The 23549-nt window shown below is 49.1% G+C and overlaps 2 long non-coding RNA genes across 6 annotated transcripts in view; one reads left to right on the top strand and one right to left on the bottom strand.

Annotated features, from left to right (window-relative positions):
* LOC308589805 overlaps positions 1-23549 on the bottom strand; it is a 74825-nt gene that overhangs the window by 7131 nt on the left and 44145 nt on the right. The gene's annotated exons all lie outside the window — the stretch shown is intronic.
* LOC308589808 overlaps positions 5877-23549 on the top strand; it is a 58481-nt gene continuing 40808 nt past the window's right edge. For all 4 annotated transcript variants that reach the window (XR_014009490.1, XR_014009491.1, XR_014009492.1 and 1 more), the window contains exon 1: positions 5877-6039. This is a non-coding gene — a long non-coding RNA (uncharacterized lncRNA). The remainder of the gene's footprint in view (positions 6040-23549) is intronic.

Genomic DNA, 23549 nt, shown 5'->3' on the forward strand with positions numbered 1-23549 from the left:
GTGGCGGCGGCAGCAGCAGCCACAGCCGCAGCAGCAAGCAGGCCGGAACACCAGAGAGAGAGAGAGAGAGAGAGAGAGAGAGAGAGAGAGAGAGAGAGAGAGAGAGAGAGAGAGAGCGCGCAGTGCTGAACAGTCCTTGTGGCCAAGCTGGATTTTCCGTTCATGCTGAGGAGCTCACGCAGCAACAGCAAATTTTCTGGCCTGCCTGAGCACGAAGGAAATGACAATGCGAATTGTTAGAGCGGGGCCGGAGAAATTGTGTGAAGTGGATAAAGCCTTCATTTCTTTAAAAAAACAAAAACAAAAAAAGTGTTTTAAATAGTGTGCTAGTTAAAATAAAACCACTGATTATTTTGAAGGCTTCTAACAAAGACACTTCCTGGCTTCTTTGTGTGTGTTTTTAAGTTAGAGAGGCAACACCAGTGTAATAGCCTATTAGCAAAATGTCCTTGGGAACTTTCTAAAGTAAGGAATGTGTCATGTGTGAATGCCATTATTTCTAGATTCAAAACATGGACATTCTTTTCAGAACCTTACAGGTCTAGGGATGCAGATGAAACAGTTGAGGTAGTCAGTGGCTACAATCTGGCCTACAATGATAGAAGGGACCCTGAGAGTCATCTAGTCCAACTCCCTGCAAAGGGAAGGACTTAAAGAAAAATCAGCACAGGACTGAAACCAAAATATATTTTGTTACAGGGAGAAATTTTTTTGCTTCCTTCCCCAGTATAAAAACAGCCCAATACACAGACAGGTTAACAAAGAATCCCATGGAAATTCAACAGAGCCACATGGACACAACCTCAGCTGCACGCTTCTTAACTAGGTTGTGAGTTTGGCTATGAATCAAGCACACTGGCTAGCCATGGAAAAACATCTGCTTACAAGCACACTCCTTAAAACCACAAGAAACACGATCTAAAATTTCAAACTCCTTCTGCCTGATTAATCCTGGCCAAGCCAAAACGTACCCATTTCCTCTATTCCAGACCATAACTGGCCACATTAGGGAGTAATGAAATTACAAGGATTTGTTAATCTAGCCTCTGGATCTCTGAAACACAGAGACACAATGGCCAATTTCCAGAACAACTGTGCAGAAAGTAGGGGAAGGGGCTGGTGGCTTGATCACTTTGTAGAAACTTTGTAGGTAATTCTTTGTCCGCAAGGGTCCTGTGGGAGTGTCAGCATGTGGGGACTGCTTACAGCAGAACTGAGGTCTCAGAAGCCATTATAAAGGAAACACCTTTCCTCAGGCACCTGGGTCCTTAGGTAGGCTGAGGCCCAGTAGCTTCTTCCCTCAGGGCCAGCCCAACTCAGGAGGCTTGGCAAGGCAGTCACTGCAGACAGCAGGCTGGGAAAAGCTGGTAGGGGTGGCAGATTCAGCCCCCCAAGGAACGTACTGCTTCCTGCTTCCTGTGCATTGTCACCTACCTTCTCCCCACCCCTTCTCTGGCCTCTTTTTTTTCTTCCTCCCCCACCTTCTTCAGCACACTGGGCTGCCTCCAGTCACCTCAGGTAGAGGCAGCAGGGGTGGCAGAGGAGGTTGGGGGCACATTTTCTGTAGCAAAACATATTGGGCTGGCTGATCCAGCTTTCCCTCTGCTCTCTTCATCTGAACTAGAGTTGTGAGGTAAGGCAAAGGCAGCTTCCTTCCCAGTACCAACAAAGAGCCAGAAGCGCAAATCAGAATTCCTCTGCAATTGTGGTTACCTAAAACCCTCCTCAGAAGGATAAAGGACTAAGGAAGCAGGACCATGAAAAGCCAAGCTTGGAGGTTGTCCGCAGACCTCTTACCAAGCTGAACCTAGATGCAATACTTTGAAGTAAAGCCCATTTGTTTCAAACTCCAGTGATTGTACTCAAATGGGCAACTAGGATAAAAGCACAGGTATGTGTCACTTGGTTTAAAAAGTGGGTGTAAAGGCCACCGTGTTCCACACATTAAAAAATGTAGCCTAAGCAAACTTGCTAGTGAAATGAGGTGGGTGGAAACCAATATTCACATTGATCTCACTGTCATACGTGAGGGTGTCACTGCTGACTGTGGAGTCATAATTCCGATACTTTCCAATGTGAAACCAATGACACAGATCAAGCATACAGGAAGAGCCATAGCTTAGTTGTAGAGCATCTTTTTTCCATGCAGAAGATCCCTGGTTCCATCCATCACTTGATCTCCAGGTAAGACGGGAGGAGACCCTGCTATGAAATTGCCAGTCAGTGTAGGCAGTACTGAGCTAGATAGACCAAAGGTCTGGCTCAGCATAAGGCAACTTCCTATGTTCCAAATGGTTTCCTGACACCCCCTCAAAAACAATGCTTTTCAAGGGAGGCAGTGAGGTACACCTTAAGTGAATGGAATGAGCCTTCAGACCTCACACAACCACCACTCCAGTTGTTTTTAGCAACACATTTTTACTGCAACTAAACTTCCTCTCAAGGACAGGGCTGTGATAAAAATATTATTTTGAAAGCACTGCCCCATGTGCAAGAATAATAGCAGATTTTATAAATTCCATATAATTAAGCTGATTTCCACAGTATTCCTTAATGTTGAGGTAGCAGGAATCAGGTACAAAGTGCTTACTCCAGATCAGAATCTGGAGGATTACAGTTATAACAATTAATAAAGCAGGCCATGTAGTCTCTGAAGACATTAAAGTCAATTGAATATTTGTCGTTAGCTCCAATGTGGAGTGAAGGGGCCCTGAAGTGTCAAACTCTGACATTCAGAACCTAAAATCATAACTGTAATTCAAAACAGGTTCCACTGATGTCAATGAGACTAAATAGGAGGCAAAATAATTCTAGATAAATATGTGTTCATTAACATGCTCATAAAAATGCATCTCTCCCCATACCACATATAGAAAGAAGAAAGCCAAGCTGGCAATCAGATCTTGCTTCAACACTGGGAACAGATAGCATCCACCACACCTGAAGGAAAGCCTTCCGTAGCACACACACATATCTGTCCCCGACATCAACACTTGCATCTATTTCCCAACACCTACCTCCCACTCCCTGCCCACCCTCTAGCATCTGCTGCCTGAGGCCGCTGCCCCTTTCTTCCTAATGGTAGTGCTGGCCCTGAACATGATAACTCGGAAGGAAATGTCAATTACATTTTCATGAGACATCCAGCCATGCCTACTCTGTGTTGAGAAGCTAAATGAGGATGAAGTCCGCATCAGTGTACATGAGATCTAAGCCTTAGTGTATAACACTGGTGTTTCAGAGACCTCTGATCGGCAGGTAGACCAGCGAGGCTTCCTTCCAAGTAAGTGTGAGTAGGGATTGCAACGTAGTATGGACGCACATCGATTCAGCTATCTTCTTTGACCGTGTTCCCGCATCGAGGATTGCAACCCTAAGCGCGCTCCTGAATAAGCCTTCCCCCGCCCCCGGAGGACAGCGGGAATCGACTTCCCTGTAAACAGGCGTAGGATGGCACCGCATGTGTTAGCCCTGCTGCCTGAGGGCTTTTGCTGCGGCACAGCCAAGCCGCTGGCAGGCGGTGAAAGTAAACCCTATTAAACTGAGCAGGAGTTTGCGAGGAGGCAGCAGTTCCAGAGCCTCCCTCTCTAGGCTGCAGCCCTTAAAAACTTCCGAAGTGAAAGTGTGCAGGAGAGAGGGTACTGCAGAGCAACGAGCAAGACTTTGCGCCCGGGCAAAGGGCGTCCGAACAGGCTGGCAGCTTTCGCCTGAGCAGCTCCGCGCCGGAAGAGAGCCGCTCACTCCCCTCCCCCGATCTCCAGGCTCTGGCCTTGAGCTGCACCTTTCTCTCCGGGGTTGGCGAGGGAAATTCCCCGCGGCCCAGACTCGGGCTCCTGGCTGTTCGGCCTTCTCAGAAGCCGCCTGTCGCAGCTCCTTTCTTGGAGCGAGCGGGGTCAGCAACCGCGGGTGACGAGAAAAGAAAACCCTTGTAAACCCCAGCTTGGCGTGCGATTAGTCATCCCCAGAGTTCCCCTAAGTCAAAGAAAACTTGGCAATCCCCCAAAGCCGGAACCGTTAGGAGGGGCTACGCCTCCTGTTTCCCCATCACCACCAGCACCCGCCCCCCCTGCTAGGAAGGGCACGGTAGGGGCTGGGGAGCTGGGGGGGGGCAGTGTGCGTTTCTGCCGCCGCCGCCGCCGCGTGTGTCAAAGCTCCTGCAGTCTTTCAAACGTTCGCGAAAGGTTTTCATCTTGGCAGCCAGATTAGCAACTAACGAAGTTCGGCGGCTGCAGCCCACACGACTTTAGTTGCCTGCGTTTATCCTTCAATAAAAGCCGATTCCTTTATTAGAAACAGGAGGCGCGTCTCCTACCGCCCCTCTCAAATCCCAACTGGCGAGGCGCAGCCCGACACCTCTCTACCCGCCCTCCTCGCCCCATCGATTCCCCTCTGGCAAAGCCACCGCCAAGCCCTCCCGACGCTGCTTCCACACCGGGGCCGGCCAGCAAGGCACACGGAGCCCCTGCCAGCCTCTCCTCCCTGGTGCAGGGAGTTAGAAACCCACAGCACACCCTCGATCGCGAGGAAGGGGGAGCAGCCAACGTCTCCCTTGAAATCTCCCCTCCGGGGAGGCAGCCAGCCCGAATCTGCAAACTATTAATACCTTTCTCACCAGGGGCAGCCAAACTACCAGTAGCAAATCCCCCGCTTCCCTGGGGCAAAGGTTTGAAATCCGTCGCTCCCCCCCCCCGCAAAAAAACCAAAAAAACAAACAAACCCCCACACTCAAATCCTCTTCCCTTTCCCCATTCTCTCCCCATAGGTTTAACCAATCTATTCATTTCTAAGACCATACAAACACACACCGTTCCCTAGCACGGCATCCAACACCTCCATCATCCTAACCAGCCCCCCCCCCTCCGGAGCACCTTCGTTCTTCCTTCGAGAAAAGTCGCTTCCTTTATTAGAAACAGAAGGCACGCCTTACCCCCTCCAATTAAAAAAACCACAAAAAACACCAAACCTCGGGCGCAGCCGCCCCCGCTTTCCCACCCCTAATAGCAGGGGGCCCTCCCCTTCTCAGGCGAAGCTAACACGCCCTTCCCTCTCCCTCAAATCCCTCATTACCAGGCGCAGCCAACCTCCCTCCCCTCCCGAAGCGCAGCCAACCACCCATCAAATCCCCCTTCGCCAGGCTCTGCTCCCGCTCCCTTCCTCCCTCCCCTCCCCCCGCATCAGCAGGTCTGAGAGGCAGCAGCGACGTATTTGCTTGTGCTCGTTCGCCAGCGCGGCCAGATTGAGCGAGCGAGGCTGCGAGGTTTTCCCGGGCGCCGCCGGGAGAGCTACGCTTGCTCTGGATGCCAACGGGCTCCCTGCCTATCCCTCGCGCTCTGCAGCGCGCTGGAGGCCCTGGGGAGCTTGTCGGTGCCAAAGCGAGGGCAGAGCCCGAGCCGCGGCTACACGGCCGCTGTTGTGCGAAACGCCATTCGACAAGCTCTGCTCGCAAAGCAGGCAGGTGATTCTGCCGAGCACAATGAAAGAGACCCTTTTTCCCGATTTAAACGGCGCTGAGCTGAAGCGGCTGGCTGGCTGGGGGCGGGGAAGAGAGCGAAGCGAAAGCGCTGGGAGGCCAGCTGCGGTGGCGATACCCTCCGCGAAGCGGTTTGGCCACGTCCCGGGGCGGCGGGACAAGCGAACTGGTGTTTTCCTGCGGGGAACGCGGCGGCTCTCGCCGAGTCCTCCTTGGCGCAGGCCCCAGAGCTCGCGGTACAGCGAAGCCTGCCCCGAGGGCGGGAAGAGGCGCGAGGAACAAAGCCCGGCGGCAGCCACCTCAGCCGCCCCAGGGCTGGCTGGCTGGCAGGCAGGGGAGGGCTAGGGAGGAGCACTTGGGAAACGCCACCCGGGCGGGCGCGGGCCTGGCAGGGCTTCCGAGGCCTTCGCCGCGGGGAGCGAGGAGACCCCTTGCTGACGGCCAGGCTAAGCCGGGAGGGGGGGGGGCGCGAAGACAGGCCTCTCCAAAGCGGGAAGTTGCCGCTTGGCTGCCCTCCTTGGCGCGTCGCCTCGCTCCTCTCCTGAGGCCAGGGGCCTCCGCCGCCCACGGTGAGAACCGAAAGGGGGCCAGCCGGCAGTCTCGGCAGCGCGGGGGTGGGAGAGGGGAAACCCAGCCACGGCGTCTGGAGACAGCGCTGCCTCTAGGCCCGGCGCGGGCCTCCCGCCCTTCTCGCCCAGCCGACGAGGGCGAAGAGAGCTGCTCTGAAGAAGCGGGCTTGCTGCGCAGCTCCGCACCAGCCACGGCTGGGAGCGGGAGGCCGGCGCGGGAGGCTGGCGGAGCGGCGGTGGCGGCTGCCGCCTGCTCTCTGCCTTGCGCGGCCCTGAGCTTCCACCTCTCGGCCTGCCTAAGGGCGCGCTTTGCAGAGCGAGCGAGGCAGATACAGCCGCCGCCGCCGAGTGAGGCAGTCAGTCTCTGGTCCTGCTGCGTGACACGAAAAGATGGCGCTGCCTCGTCTTCCCTCCCCCTCCAGCAGCCTCCTTCCCTTTCGGCTGCCACTTCCTTCCCAGCCGCCTCGCCGGGCCGTTTTAAAAGGCTTTCCCTCATTTTTTTTATTTTATTTTTTGCACCCGGACACTAGTGGGTCTCTCTTCTGCCTTTTCTCCCTTGCTCAGTGTCCTTGTTCCCCGTTCCATTTGGCTTGTTAACTTTCCTTCTCTTCCCCCTCCCCCAGCCCGCTTTTAATGTCAAGCAGCTTGCCGCGTGGGGGAGGGGAGCAGGGGGAGCCGGTGGACAAAGCCCGAGAAGCGAGAAAGGAAAAGTTCCCTCCGTCTCCGCTCTCCACCCTCCTCCGTTTCCTCTCCCCCTCCTCCGCCCCCCCCCCCAGCCACCAGGGCGGGGAGGCCAAAGAGCTCGGAGCGGGTGGGGTGGGGGCTGCTCGAGACTCCCCGGGAGCAGGAAGGAAACCTCGCCAGAGAGTTTTGGCTGAGTTTCAGAGACACACACAAACAGAGAGAGAGAGAGACCCGAGCAGGAATCAAAGCCTTGCGGATTTGGGCTTCAAGCTGCTGCGAGCGCAGGGAATAATGCGTCAGATTGGATCTGGGAACAGGCCGTCGATAAAGTGCCCTCTCCATCAGGTCCACCCCTACCGCTTCCCATTAACTGGGGACGGGGGAGGCAAAAGCCACCACACACTCTTCCGGCCACGGCAGCATTTTAGCTTCGCATCGAAGCCTACCCCCCCCCCCCCGCGGATCTTGGTGTGGGCTTCAATCCAGGGGTTCTTCCCTGCTTAGCGGAGTTGTGGACTAGAGGCTGCCGTGGGCCCAAGTGGCTCTGGTTCTCCCTGCCTGCCAGCTTTTATGCGTCTGTGCCTCCCGCCCCCCACCCCTCTCTTCATCGTGCTCCTCTCTCCCCCTCTTCCCCCTTTCGGTTGTTTGATGTTGTTGTTCACTTCCTCCCCACCCATCACCTTTGCTGATGGATGGAAGGGGGTTGGGCTGCTGGAAGGGAAAAGAAAAGAGTTGATGCGCCAACGGCGCACTATAGATGTCACAGCCGTCGGAGAAGTTTAACTGCCTGGAAATTCGGCCACAAAAGGGAGAACGAACCAGCAGCCCTTTGAATCGGTTCCAAACTACCTCCCCCCTCGCTCTGCTGCTCAAACCCCAGAAATCCCCCGCCCCCGTGTACACGCAACGCAGTCAGATTTGCCCTAAAGTGCTAACAAAATTTTTTGTTTTGTTTTTGTGAAGACTGCAAATGAAATTCAGCGTGGCGGCCGCCTATTTTAAGGGCCTGATAACTGCACGTCGTGGTACTGGGATGCTGCTTAGAGAGGCGAAAAGGCCTCGCGTGCTCTCTCTTTACCAGCCCAAAATATGCGGACAAGTCAGCGGTGAGATCCGACTCGCTCCCCACCCCACCCCCTCCAAATTGTCGAATAAACATAATACATGAGATTGTAAATCTGCTGGTTTACAGAGGGTGTGTGTGTGTAAATTAAACGTTGCCAGAGCTTTGCCTTGTCTGCCAGCGCTTCGTAGCAGTCTGTTTTAAAGAAGAGCAAATATTTTCCTTTTGGGATAGAAAATGCAAAATTAGGAAAAGACTGCTACCCAGAACCACATCCCAGTTAATTAGAAATCGATAAATCGTAGCAAGAATGTCTATAGTAACTGGGGTGGAGTGGGGCGCGCGGTTTGTATACACTGATTTCAGTGAGATTTACGTACTTCTAGGTAGTGTGTTTTGGATCCAAGCCGGTGGTGCAGTTTTGTTCCAGGCAAGTGCCCATCGTCTCTAAAGGCAAACTGATTTCTTAATTGTTTTTGCTGCTTGGTCTGATTGCCAGTTAAATGGAGTATCCATCGTTGTGATTGTACGTACAAAAGTGGAAGGGGCCAGATTTGGTTGTTTGCGACTGACAAGGTCAGGAAAATTCTGACCTCTGATCAGATGCGCTCGAGAGGCTCATGAGTGACGTCCGCCAGCATGTTAACATTTAGCAGTGAGTGGAGCAAGTCTTCCATTTGTGCTGAAGAAATGGGGCAGGGGCTTTCAGGAGCTCTATGCTTCTTCATTTCGAGACGATTGATTTTTGCTGCCAAGGCACCCGGGTCGCAAACGCAGTTGCTCTTTCACCTCCAGACACACGTAATGAGAACCGTGTTAGTCGAATCCCGCCACCCGCTCAGAATGCAAATGTAATTTTAGCCTGATTTCCAAACAGAAATTATCTCGAGAAGCCTCAGGGGCTGCGGTCCTCAAGTACGTTGTTTGGCAAGAAGAAAGGCGGACCAGGAAATATCGTATTTCCTATTGTTGTTTTGAAGTAGTTATCTGATTCCTAGCAGTTTGCAAAGGGGGTTCTGTGCATTAAACTCTTGGGATGACGCGGGAATTCCGTCTTGTCTCGAGAGGAATAACGTTTGTCCTTCATATTCGCATTTGTTCTTTGTTTTCTCTTTATGTTTGCTTGATCGTGGTCAAATTTGAGGAGCGAATTCAGGTTTGCATGGTGATTTGATAGTGGGAATGCGGAGAAGCGTCTTTCTTGTACCTGTTATCTCGCTCCGGATTGAATATTAACAGACATCAGCCTCCTGCGGTCGGTCCCGAGGCCTTGCCTTCTAGACCTTTGTCTGCTTTTCTAAAGGCAAGCAGGCACCAGGCACTTTCCTCTTTAAATGCACTGGGGCTAATCGGATTACAGTGGGGCCGATGGGGAGGAGGAGGAGGAGCGGGAGAGCCAATTCTGACTCTTTAGAAAGCGGGTGCAGGGGTCCCCAAGGCCACAGCACCTACCTACGCGGGCCCGTGGTTTGGCCGAAGGTGTTGATTTCTTTCTCCAGCGGCGTTTGGTTTGACTTCCTAACCCAGGAGGGTTAAAGGACTTCCACCACGTGCTAATTAAATTGCAAGTTCTTGCTGGCACCCTTGCAGCCGAAACGCATTCACTGGGAATCCCGATCCACCACTCTGCTAGATGAAAGTCCTGAAACCTAAGACGCCAGAAGCCTCGGGTGGCAAACCCTTTTGTGTGGAAGTAACTCTTATTCATTTCAGTGGAATGTAAGGATTAGGGGGGAATACTTTTTTTTATTGAAATGAATGACACTTCCAAATAAATGCGGCATAGGCTCTTCCTGCACTCCAGCAGCGATCTGTCGAAGTTCTCGGACTTAAATGGCTTGTGGATCATTGGTAGGCAGTAACAAATGAGCAATGTCAAATAAATACCAAGTGGAGCTGTAAAGTAGAAGTTTGGAAGCGCCTTCCCAGGGCCAATTAATCTTACTGATGGGGGGGGGGGTAGAGAGCACGTACCCGAGATCCCTTCAGGACTGAATTTGAAGCAGTGCTTAAAAACGCCAGCACGTGTTTTCAATATTTGGGCTCAGATCTGGTGCGTATGAGCTGGAGACAGATGTTTTCTTCCTTTTAGTCTTCTGAGGTCTGGAAGCAGGGCGATAGAATCTTCTTTCTTCGCGGGTGCGCACACGTTTCTCTCCCACTCCGTCTGAGCGTTGTGCCAGTGCAGACAGGTTTTTCAGGTTTTAGCTGTGCTTTGTCAAAAAACCTGCAAAGCCTGTTTGACCGGTGACGATGGTGCGTTCGCCAGGGAAGGATGGGGGTGGGCTCTTTGGTGCTACCTTGGGCTCCTTTAAATAAAACCATAGCCTAGCTCCAAGCTATTGGAGAAAGCTGCTTTTATTCCGTCCTGCTTTAACCACAAATCTTCTCCCTACTCCCTATGCAAAGCACACCCGGGACTGGGCACAAAGGCTTCTAGATCAGAGGGTGCGGCTCTCAAGAAGTACGGAACCCCAACACCTTACTTCGTGGTAAACAAGAAGGGCAGTTCTAGTGGACTAGTTATCCCCACGATTAGGACGTCAAACGGAGGCTTCCCTGCTCATTTTTTCCCTTCAACATATGTTTAGCAGCGGTGTGTGACTCCAAACGGCCTGTGCGATTTGAGGAAGGGAGGGGAGGGGTGGTGAGAGAAGCAAGTATTCTGAATTAATTAATCCGGGGCGAAAAGGGCGTGATCCCCTCTGCGCCCTCGCCGAGTCGGCATGGTTGCCAAGTGCAGGGGAGCCCCCAGCTCCCGGGCAGGCTGGTGAAAATAAGAGCCCCCGGGCCAGCTCTGCCTAGTAAACAGCGAGCGCGTTTGTGCAGGCGCGCCGAGTAAACAGTGCCTGGCAAACAGACCACCGGCTTGGCTGGGGCTGAAGCAGAAACCTTCCACTTCTCAGCACTTAGCAACCGAGCCAAGCGTTGCTCGCCCGCTCTTTCCCGGAGCCAGGCAGGCAGGCTCGATTTGATTTACTTTCTGGTTACGACGCAGAGATTTCGCCTGGCAGTTCAAGGGCAGGACAGGAATCGTGGAAGCGGAGTCTTGTGAACGGAAATCTCTCATTTACAAGGTTCTGCTCCGCCACCGAAAGCCACCCTCGAGCACATTTGTTCCGCACGCAGCTCCCTTTTATCTTCTCCACTCGCTCCTTCTTCCCACGTCTCGCACGGAGGGGGGAGGGAGGGAGCCGGTGGGGAACCGCAGCGCAAATGCTACAGGAGCGAGCGAGCGAGCTCTGCTTGGCCTCTCGTTTAGGCCCAGGGCAGGCGGAATGTAAATAGGAAAGCGAGCTCCGGCTCCACGCGTAGACTAGATTCTCCAAGGCCAGACAAACACAGCAGAGGCACGTGATCAGGCTGCCCTACGAGCCTGTAAAGGCAGCAGAAGATGAGAGCCAAGGATCTCCCCGCCACTTGGTGGGCTTAGAGGAAGGTGAGGAATGAGCAGGAGGACGTGCGTCTGACCAAGAGAGCCTGGCTGGCCTTGTGCAGACCCGAGAACTTGGCGCGCTAAATGAACACTTTTCGAGCCCCCCCCCCCCCAATCTGGCTGTTGGGTTGAGGCTTGGCATTATTGTGGTTTTCACTCAAAGGACTGCAGAGTCGTGTCAAAAACTTGTAATTAGGGCCTGCACTCAAACAGAAGGATAAGGTATTGATCTTAAAAACAGGAGCGGGAAGGCTGAGATAAATGAAACATGTTTTCAGTCCTCTCCTTAGGCGAGGAGCCTTGGATGTCATGCCCCGTGGAAAGCCAGTAGGCCTTCACTGCCAGTGTTTATCACTAAACCCAAATGGATAACACAGAAAAAGAAAACTGGAGAATGAACTCTCTATCAGAGATTAGGATATGAGGGTATGTTTTGCCTTGGCTTCCATATTTGGAGTTCTGAGATCCTCCAGTCCTGCCCCCCTCCAAAAGGAAGTTTCAAAAAGCCCTCTAGCAGGGTTGTAAGGTAAAGGTAAAGGGACCCCTGACCATTAGGTCCAGTCGTGGCCGACTCTGGGGTTGCGGCGCTCATCTCGCTTTACTGGCTTCCAGGTCATGTGGCCAGCATGACTAAGCCGCTTCTGGCGAAGCAGAGCAGTGCATGGAAACAGAGTTTACCTTCCCGCCGGAGTGGTACCTATTTATCTACTTGCACTCTGAGGTGCTTTCGAACTGCTAGGTTGGCAGGAGAGCAGGGTTGTACCTGGTGCTTATTAGGTGGTGACTGCAGGGTTTTTTTTAGTGTTCTTGGAGTATGAAACTGCTAGGTAGTGGTAGTTACTCAATACAGTGGTACCTCGGGTTACATACGCTTCAGGTTACAGACTCCGCTAACCCAGAAATAGTACCTCGGGTTAAGAATTTTGCTTCAGGATGAGAACAGAAATCGTGCTCCGGAGGCGCGGCGCAGCAGCAGCAGGAGGCCCCATTAGCTAAAGTGGTGCTTCAGGTTAAGAACAGTTTCAGGTTAAGAATGGACCTCCGAAACGAATCAAGTACTTAACCTGAGGTACCACTGTAATGGCTATGGCTTTTCCTTTAAAAAGAGAGTGGCTTGAGTTTCGAAACCCTGACTGATTACTTGCCCCTTTTGAATGGCCCCCAGTAATTCATTTTCATTCATAGGCTCCCATTGTCTTTTTCTCTGTCACATGCTTTGGGTGAGGAGACCTATCATTTCAAAGAGCAAGTTGGGAATAAAACTCACAAACTCAATGTATATTAATTTCTTTGCATATTTTTTATTTTTAGCCTACAATTGTGCTCAGGGCCATGTTAGTAATTTTGGGTCTTGCTCAAAAAACCCATTTCCATTGGGAATCCTGCCACATAGTTATGAATACTTTGTACCATAGAGGAAAAGCAGGCTGTGTGAAATCACCTTCTAATTTTCCTTCTACAACAACTGCTAAAGCAATGGGGTCTTCTAAGCAAGAGTCATGTTAAGAGAGAGAGTTTTAACTTTACATAACACTCAATAAGCTAACAGTTTATCCTCAAGTCTTGAAAAGTTTATTCTGCCATCATTAAAATAATGTGCCTAGACAGGGCATTATTTCCCCCTTTTCTTTTTCTTTTTAAAATGACACTGTGTTTAGAGACTGGCCACATAGTTGGTTTCTTTAATTTAAAGGAACACACACTGCCTAGTGAAGATCTATAATACAGATTCATACAAATATGAATATGCCACATATCCCAGTTTAGGAAGTTTTAAATTATTTGCAATATCTTGGGAGGAAGCTGTGCAAGTTATAGGTATGCTAAACATGGTGTATGCACATGTCACATAATAAGAGCAATGTGCAATGTACCATAGTACCTAATGGACTATACATTTTTTAAAATATGATATTTATTGAAAATTTTTAAATTACAGAGAAAAAACAAAGCAGAAAAAGAAAAAAGAAAAAAACAAAGAAAAAACAAACCACATCAAACAATACAAATTCAGAAAACAAAAATACACCGCAAACAGACAAAAATAAATCCATCATTCTCAAATCCTCAACTCTCATTACCTTCTTTCTTTGACCTCCTCCTCCCCCCTTTTTTTGTATCCTGGTTAATAATTATCGCAGCAAATCCTTTCCATATTTCATAGTATTCTGTCATTACATTACCTTAATCTATTTTCATCTTATCTTATAGAAAACTTTAAAAACTTAAAACTTAAATCTTATTTTTACCGACTTCTCACAACCATAATATTCTTACCTAATTCTTTAAACATTTTTACTAGAGCCAAGTCATTTTCGTTCCAACATTTTTCTAACATTCATCAATTTTATAAAACAATCCTGGTAATAAAAAGAGAAATAAAAACAATCCAATCTTCATCCAGCGTCCCTTCCTCCTGGTCCCGGGTTTTGTCAGTCCTTTTTATCCCATCAATCTAGCGCATTAACCTGGTAACCTTATATCTGAGGCCCTTAAATCTCTTCCATGTCCCTTCCGCAGCTCTTCTTCATATTCTCCTTTCACTCGTGGGAACTCCAGCTTGGTGATGTTTTTGACCCTTTTCAACAAATCAGCCCCTTTTCCATAGTCCAGACTCAACTCCATGTGGTATTTAAAAACATGTTTCAGAATCCCTCCAAAATTGAGAGCCCCCACAGCTCCAAACATCTCATGGCCCATTGCCAGACTCGGAAAGTCCAAACATCCCTGCATAGGGGGTCTATCCAACCCCCCATTTCCAAACCAATCCAAACTTTATCTTTCCAAATCTGGCTTTTTCCAAGTTTATTCGTCAAATCCAAAAGCTCATGTTCCTGCAAGGCCGCAGCTCCCTCCATCTCTGGCGCCCAAGATTCAGCAACATCCTCTTCTCTCATCTGCTCTGTCAGGACACACTCCTGATCTAATTCCTGGGTGGGCTCCACATAGTTTCCCACTGCTCCCACTGCCTGGCCGCATTGGTCATCAAATCCATCTTCTCACTTAACTCTTCCAATAGGGCACTTGTTTTACAGAGAGCACACAACAGAGCCTCTGAATACATTGTCCTACAAGGTCACAAGTCCATTCCCACGATTGTAATCTGAGACAGCTGCAAGCTCCCTGGAATTAGTTACAGCTTCACAGTCTCCCTCTAGGGGGAGAACTTCTATTTGTTCTTGCAACAAAGTATCCTTTTTGAGATATTTTGTCAATATTTGTTCCTTTAAAGTGCGAAAGGAAACAGTGGAATCACTATGTTTCTCTTCCTTTAACTATCTGTCAAAAACGTTTGTCTCTGGTCAATGAGCTTCAAACGTCAGTCCTGACACCCCGCTCCAGGATCAGGACGGTGGAAAGTTACTTTACTTTAAACTCACTTCTGCAGGTTTAAACAGTCCAAAAAAAATCCCCCTTCTTCTCCTGCTGCCGAAGGGGGGGGGGTTCAACAATTTTAAATGATGAAAGCCAATCCTTTAGAAGCGATTTTCTGAGCTCTAGTTTACGTTGTCTTTGCTTTATTCTGTCTACAAAGAAACAGAAGGCTGACTTCCTGTTTAGACCTTCCCGTTTCAGTACCAAATTGAAGTAAATTTTTAAGTCCAATTCCTTTCTGCTCGCAAGTCCTTATTTAAAGTCCGATTGTTCAAAGTTTAAGTACTCACGGGTGCTTATTTTAGAATCCAAATTGTCCCAGGAAAAAGGCAGCGCTCTCCGGCAACGGCTATGCGGCTTCACTCCATGGAAATAGCAGTTGACTCACAGCACCGCGCCTTTTCCCCTCTTCACTTCAGAGCCCGTTAGTGGGTTCCTTTGCAGGTTGGGGGGCGCTAAGGGTTCCCGCCGAGTCCCATGGTCACAGGCTTCATCCGCCTGTGATTTTTAGCAGGGTCCCCGCTTCACCGTAGCGGAAAAGACCCGTCTCACGCAGAGCTAGTCCCTCCAGTTCAGAGGGAGTCCGCCATTGCCGATAGCGCCACCCCGGAAGTCTTCCCAATTTTGCTTGTCCACTAGCACCTCTGGCATGTTCTCTGTCTAGGCTAGCCATATGACATACCAAAATGGTCTTTACTTAGCTTTTGGCTAAACCCTGCATGGCACCTTTCCATATGCAACCTTTTGATTCAGAAGAAAGTGTGTGTGTATAAAAGCATTCATTGGATGCCAAGATCCAAGTTTGGGGAATGCACTCTTTGGTGAGAGCACCCCAGCAGATATTTAAAATCACAAAATATGTAGCAAAGCAAAGCCATGGAAATTTAGGCAGTTAGACCTTTTAAAAATGCCTTTCTAAGTGAGTTCCGAAATAGTCTCCTCTTCTGCCAATATAGGAAAATACTATATGTTTAGTAAGTTAAAAATGGTTTCCTTACAAACTCTCTAAAGGTCAGGTTCATGTGTTTTTCCATACGTCAGTTGCACAGACAGTAAAACTTAGTTTAATTCCCAAGTGGTGAAATGATTTATATACAAACTCAAGAGTGACTTGTGAAAGCCATCCAATATGAGCTTGGACAACTAGCTCAGACTTCCTCACATATTGAGCTTGTTAGGTAGACTGAGGGGAACAAATACTTGAATACCTTCTCCCTCCAAAGGTGAGCTGAGCCTGGACTCTATGCTTTTAACCCTTTCATGCATTAATTAGACTTAAGCATGCTGGTTTTGTGACTTATCCTACATAATTGGGTTGAGGGGTTGATGGGAAATACAGTGTGCATGCGTGCTAAAATATCATGGATTAAATCTTGCCTGTGTTCAGTTCATTGTCAGTTAACGACACCAGTTTCAGCACAATTTTACCCATAGAGTAGAGGGCATGCTGGAATTCTGCTTTTTGTCTTATTTAATCTGAAGCACACTTACTAGGAAGGAGTAAGCCCCAAGGGAAACCCCTAATATGTGTGTTTAGGATTGCATCCTTAAATAAAATAAACATTAGTGGTCCCATCATGTCCTTTACTCCATAGGGAAAGACTGTGACCAAACCGAAGGAATTGCCACTGAATTTAACCATAGTGGGGCTTATAAACAAAGGAAACAAAAGAAGCATGCAATATGGCCTTTTATCTCAAACCATTTGAACTACAAAAAATAGCATTACTGTTGCAAACCAGGTGAACTACAACATAAAACTATCAGTTGAACTTGCAAGAATTTAATCATTCAGTGTAATGTGAGTGTGGTATGAGACAGCTACTGGAGGATAACCAGTTCTGCTGTCCCTAAATCACCACCTTAGTCCTCAAATCTGTTACTTTGGAATATAGTATTGTTGAAATGAGAAGACCCCAGAGTCAGCAACTTGCAGGTTTCCCCCCTACCATACCTTCTGACATCAGAAAAGCTTGTATATTTGACCTAGAGGCTTTTCTTCTCCTGCAGCACTGTTTATAGTTTAACTTTCCATCCAGTTCATTAACAAGGAAAAGAGCTGCTTTTTCAGGAAAGGCAATGTTCCTACAGCAAAGTCCTTCCTTTCCCTTCTTGAAAATTCTCTACTTACAGGCAAGGCCATTCACTGCCTAATGACCAGAGTTTTTACCATAAGGCTGTGTGTGCTCCCGAGTTGGAAACCGCTAGCTAAGCGAGTCTATTTTTAATTCTTTTTGTCACAGGAGGCCTGGGTTATTTTTGTAACTACCACATCTCCAAACCCCCCCTCTCTGGCCTCCAAGAAGATCTTGGAGCATGTCAGTAAATATACATCCTTACCCTAGATATTAAGATGGGCAGAAGTCCTCGATTTATGCCCAGCTTCTTAAGCAGCCTTGGCTTCTTAAGCTTTGAAATGCTGCAATTATGCAAATATTTGTGATACCCTCCCCTTTGATCAAAACTTTCTCAAAATGATCCCTTTCCATTATGGTGCAGGAAAATGTATTTTGGCCATGTAAAGTGAGGTGCAGAGCCCCTTGAACCTTTTTTTAAAAAAACAAAAAACCAGAATCACACTAGTTTCTCATGCCTTGCAATCCCACGTTCCCCAAAGTTGAATGATAAAAAGGATTTCTACAAAAGGTGTCCTTCTCCCCACTCTTCTTCAGGCCTCAGTTTTGTCACAACTAATATGCAAAAAGGACAGGAGGTTTACAGTCTGCTTTTGTTTTCAGCTGAGGTCATCTAGTTGATACACCCCTCCAAGGGTGTTAGGGGAGGGGTAGTACCTTTGGTCCCCACCCAGCACTCAGCTCTCACCTGTGGCTCCCAGAAGCTGTAAGCATGTGACAGCAGCTACACCCGGGGACATGGCTTCGACTGGCTAAACCAGGTGAAGGTAGCCGATGGGTGTCAAATCCTTGGCAAGTTAGGGACTTTCCCTGCATGGAAAGACAGGCTCTGATGGATTGAGAGGAGGAGAACAATAGTGGGTCCAAAGGTCAAGAAGGTGGTTTTTGCACATGCTGTAGAGGGAAGTGAGGGTCAGATGGGGCTCATAAACCTGGGAAAGTAGCTCATCCAGGAGAAGGAAAACTCTGATCCTAAACCTCTGCTGCCTTGTGGGATATCCTCAGAGAAGAACAGGCTAAGGAGAAAACCCTACACAGATCTAGAGTGGAGTCCCTAAAATGGTTGGATGGTGCCTTGTATGCCTCCTTCCACTGATGTCACTGAGACTAAACACTAGGCAAAATAGTTCTAGGTAAATATGTGTTCATTAACATGCTCAGAAGGGCATTCTGCTGCCTGAGGACGGGGGCAGAGCTACCTGCCCTGGCACCTGGAGTGGCTTGGGGGCAGGGCTAGCCGCATGCATGGCGAGCGTAGGGGGGGTGCTGCTAGCTGCCCGTGTGGCGAGCATCCCTAGCTGCCTGCCACCCACACTGCGAGTGTGTGGTGGGGTTAGGGATGGCATAGCCATGTAACCCGCCCTCACAGCTGACACACACACCCTGCACCTGCCTTCCTCCACCAGTGCCTGAGGAAAGGCCAAGATGGCACCCCTCCCCATTCCACATATAGAAAGAAGAAAACCAACCTGGAAATCCCCAACACCAACACTTGCATCTATTCCCCAACACCTCCCACCCACTCCCTGCCCACCCTCTAGCATCTGCTGCCTGAGGCCACTGCCCCTTTCTTCCTAATGGTAGTGCTGGTCCTGAACATGATAACTCTGAAGGAAATGTCAGCTACGTTTTCATGACGCATCCAGACATGCCTACCGCAAGCTTGTATGCCTCCTTCTGGCAACTGTTGTAGCCAAGCTGGTGTCAAATGTATTGCTCTCCTTTCCTTTGGACTACATAAGTGAGACTGAGAGTGGGGTCTTGTTGTCTGGGCAGCCCAGGACCTTCATAAAGGTAAAGGGACCCCTGACCATTAGGTCCAGTCATGACCGACTCTGGGGTTGTGGCACTCATCTCGCTTTATTGGCCGAGGGAGCCGGCGTACGGCTTCTGGGTCATGTGGCCAGCATGACTAAGCCGCTTCTGTCGAACCAGAGCAGCACACGGAAATGCCGTTTACCTTCCCGCCAAAGCGGTACCTATTTATTTACTTGCACTTTGACATGCTTTTGAACTGCTAGGTTGGCAGGAGCAGGGACTGAGCAACGGGAGTTCACTCCGTCGCGGGGATTTGAACCGCCAACCTTCTGATCGGCAAGTCCTAGGCTCTGTGGTTTAACCCACAGTGCCACCCATGTCCCATACACACTGCCTAAACTTGCACTCTGGGGAGGTCATTTCGGTGCTACTAATGCAGTAGTTTGACTTCCCCCTTGGAAGTGCAGCCCGTTGTCTCTTGAGACAGACAGATGCCAACAACATATCCCTCCAAGTGCATCACTGATAGATGTAATCCAATCCAATAAAGCTACTGATGATTTAACTAAATTTAGCAGGGCTATTGTCTAAATGTGCTGAAGAGTTATGTGACAGAACCAGACCACCTTAAGTCCAGCATGCCATCTTAACAAGTTTCTGCAGTAGCTTTAAAATGTATTGAATGCTGATTCAACTGGTTTGCTGATATTCTCTTATTCCTTCTCTGATTGACAAGGTAGGAAGCAGGTAGAGAAAATTTACTTCCAACTTTCTTCTCAGGCATACAGCCAACCTCTTTATCTAGTCTTTAGACCAGTGTTTCCCAACCTTTTTTGGGCAAAGGCACACTTGTTTCATGAAAAAAATCTCGAGGCACACCACCATTACAGCCCCCTGACGTCAGCGCGCAGCGTCACGCCGGGAGGGACATGAATTGCTAGCAAATTACATAATCACCTCCTTGAGGGCTGGCTCATCTTCTCCGAAGGCAGAACCCCATTAATTAACAGGACAGACTCGCACCATAGCCAAGACGAGGGGGGAAAACCTCAGTCATGCACAGTCATGCACATGTGGGGGCTAAATGAGGACGAAGACCGGGCAGAGAGCAGGGTTCAAATCACCCCACCTGGCCAGGACAATCCCTGGGTGCTCCCTTGGGCCACTCGCCTGACCCACCTCGCAGGGCTGTTGTTGCGAGGATAACACGGGGAGAACCACGCGCGCCCCCAGGAGCTCCTTGGAGGAGAAAGCGGGCGATGAATGCAATGCACGAAATATATGAGAGGCGACCAGGTTTTGCAGGTGAGGGGCCCCCGCCAGCCTCCGCTTCCAACACCCGACGCAACGAGCCGAGGTTTCCCCCCGGGCTCGGCTCGGGGAGCAGCGCTGCTCCCCCTGGCTCCCCTTCGCCCTCCCGGCTCTCTCTGCCGCCCACTGGGGACCCCCCTCACCTGCCAAGTCCGGAGCGCCGGTGGAAGTTGCATGCATGCATGCAGGGCGCCGCGTTGCCATTGCATTGCACTGCACTCCATGCAACGCCTGCACGCATGCATTGCCTTGCACGCCCGCCAAGGGGTCTCCCCGCGGTCCGATGCGTCCCCTCCGGCGCGGATGCAGCATTGCAAAAATAAAAAACCCCCGATGCAGCCCTACCTGGGGGGCAGCCTCCGCCTCCGCCGCTCCGCCTCCGCGGGGATCCCCGGGCTCCATCCTGCCGCCCGATCTCCGTGGGGGCGCAGGCAGGCTGCGCGGGGTCTGCGCGGAAGAGCCCCTGCCCGCCCGGCCGCCGCCGCTGCGCTCATTCCATGGCCAGGAGAAGAGCGCTTCAAACAAAACACCCGGCCCGCCAGGCCACGCTGGGAAATGTAGTTCGCGCACCCCGCGCGGGCGCGGAGCCCAAGGGCGAGGGGACTACGGATCCCGGCAGCCCCCGCGCCGGGGACGGAGGGGGAGAGGCCGGGTGCAGGGATGGAGGGACGGGTGGGCGAGCGAGTGAGTGAGTGGCAGCCGCCAAGCCTTGGCCGAGAGCCAGGAAGGGCCTCCCCGGAGGAGGAGGAGGAGGGAGGCGCAGAGCGGGAGGGAGGGAGGGAACCCCAGGGGTCATCTAGTGACGGCGGCCCAATCGAAAATTTGACTTTAAAAAAAAATCTTTCGAATTTTTTAATTTTTCCCGCGGCACACCAGGCAACATCTCGCGGCACACTAGTGTGCCGCGGAACAGTGGTTGGGAAACACTGCTTTAGACTTACAAGGAGTGTTGAGGCAGTTGCTAGGTGCCATTTGCAGTTGTGGTACTGCTTGCTGCAACCAAGCCTCAGCCTACTAGATCCAGGAAAGGAGGCTGCTGTGTTGCATTTAGCAGGTGATGATAGGACACAGTGCCAAAAGCCCCCACAAGCCAACTTGGAAATGCCTGTGGAGCCTATCCAGAAGTTGTCTAGAAATCACAGTGCACATATTTATTCTAGGATCCAGCAAATAGCTAGGGCGAAAATGTGGCTATTTCAAAGAGCAGCCCAAATTGGAGTGTGTGCATCAAGGAAGGTGGAAGGAAAGAAGTAAAGATAATATGGGGGTGGAGGAAGGCACCAGGGAAAGGATCTTATGAAATATAGGCTCATGAATATGAAAACATGCCAGAATGCTATGTAGGCCTTCAAGGTGCCACAGAGCTCTTTGTTTTTGTAACAATGGACTAACACATCTTCTGTTCTGCCTAACAATGCTATATGTGTGTCATACTTTAACCACAAAACACATTATATAGACTTGCCTTTTGGCTAAATGACAATTGGAAAGCTTTAAAGCCACCTCTCGCTAGCACTGTGTTACTTTTTGTTTTTAACTGACAATTGCTGGCCACAGTTGTTGCCCATTAAAGTTTTCTTTTAACTCGGCATGGGTATGTTTGTATGGGTGGATGCATGGATTTAATAATATTTCTGCCCTACCTGTTGGTGTAAAATGGCCTCAAGATGACTTATAATAACAAAGTACAATAAAGCTAATACAGTATAATAAATACAATTACACCAACCAAACACAGAAATCCAGTAGATAAAGGGTCATTAAGCGATCACATATAGCACTAAACACCCCAGATAACGGGCTGGACTTTACTTCGTGCCTAAAAGGTAAGAGTTGATGCTCACTGAATGTGGGTTCCATAATTTGAGTGTCACCCAATAAAAATCTTCTCTGTTATTCTCCTATTCAACTTCAGAAGGTGGGGAAATGATTTCTACACATTATTTTGCTGGCTGGCAGGTTCAAATGCGAGAAGAAAAACCATTTTTATACCCCATCCCCACACCATTGAGGACTTTGTGAGCCAAAACTAGAACTTTGAACTGAACTTGGAAATTAACTGGGAGACAGTGAATATATTTTAACATACCATGTGTACTGTGCAGTTGGCTGTGACAGTAGAACTTTCTACATGTGTTTCAGAGGCAGCATTACAATAATCTAGCCTGTATATTACTAGAGTTGACTAACTACGGTCCAATCATCTTGTCTCCAAAAGGTGTACGCTCAATCAAAGTTGGTAAAAGTTATGGATTCCAACAGCAATTGTACATTTCATTTGTTTTCAGACAAATCATTTTCTACTTGAGCCTTCTAGGTGAGATACAAATTTAAATAAATATTGAATTGCAGATAGAGAGCGTGCTTGCTGTTTCTGTTACTTCCCAGGGAGAGGAAGGCAGAGCAATCTGGCGTTTACTGGGTGGGAGACAAAACTGAAACACTCCCAGGGATGACACCACTTCTGGGGAAAACTAAGGAAAGGAAATATTAAAAACAAGCTGATGAAGAATGGTAGTATCTCACTATTATTGAGAAAGCACCCATATGGAGACCCTTTTCATTCAACAAAGAATCTTGTGACATGTTAAAGATTAACAGATTTATTGTGGCTTAAGCTGTTAGTTTTATTATTGTTAGTCTTATTGTGGCATGATCTATTTGTCTTTAAGGTGCCACAAGTCTCTCTTGATGTTTTTGCTGCAACAAACACAACTACCTTACTAGACATCTTCATACATTCATTATTTATTTATTTTTATTCATTTGGGGTGCAATATTATAGTGGTGTTATACTGGCTGAGAGGCTTTCGGATTTGTGAAGCTTCCCCAATACAACAACAGAATAACTGAAACGGGGGCAGTCTTTGGCTGAGATGCACAAGAAAGGAACACACTTGCACCAGAACCTATTCTCTCAATCCATGGCCATGCCCCCATTGGTGACAAAACTTCACTCTTCCATTGATCTCAATGGGAGCGGTGCATGTAAAAATAGCTTCCCTTGCACTGATAACCACACTGCCCACATCTCAGTGACAGAACACAGGATATGGTATAACTCAACACCCCATCACAGGACACCACAATTGGTATATAAGCCCCACACAGTGAGACCATAACTCAACTATTAGGCATGTGACATGGGAATATACCTCTCTGGCCTTATGCCATACATGCTGATGGGGGGATCTGATGGAAAGAATCTGGTTGCCCAGATTCTTGTGAGAACAGGATGCTAGACTAGATGGGCCTTTGGCCTGATCCAGCAGGCCTCTTCTTATTTTCTCATACCCCATGGTGCACCTGATTGCTTTCTGCTGCTGTGACTGAGTGGTAAGATTATTGTACTCCATATGTGGGCATTTGATTTCCTTGATCTGCAGAACAAGTGCAGATCTTTTTATAAATGCCTCATAATTTTTATTCTACACATGCAAGGAGCCAGTCTTTCAGTGTGGTAGGACCTAGACTCTGGAACTCAAGGACCATTTGATATTAGGTGAGTGTCTTTGTTGTGTATTTTTGGCACCTGCAGAAAAACAATTTTTTAAGGTGAGCCTACCCAGACATGTACACTTGACAAGCATTTTAATATGTATTTGTATTTTATCACAGATATTTTTAACACTGCTGATCTTATTTATATTACCGGTATATATATTTTATGCTCAGCTTGTTCTTAATGTTTGGTTTTTATCAGTATATTTAATGTATATTTTATATAAACCAATTTGAGCAGGTATGG

This window comes from Podarcis bocagei, assembly GCF_964188305.1.
Source record: "Podarcis bocagei genome assembly, chromosome: 6".
Classification (NCBI taxonomy): Eukaryota; Metazoa; Chordata; class Lepidosauria; order Squamata; family Lacertidae; genus Podarcis; species Podarcis bocagei.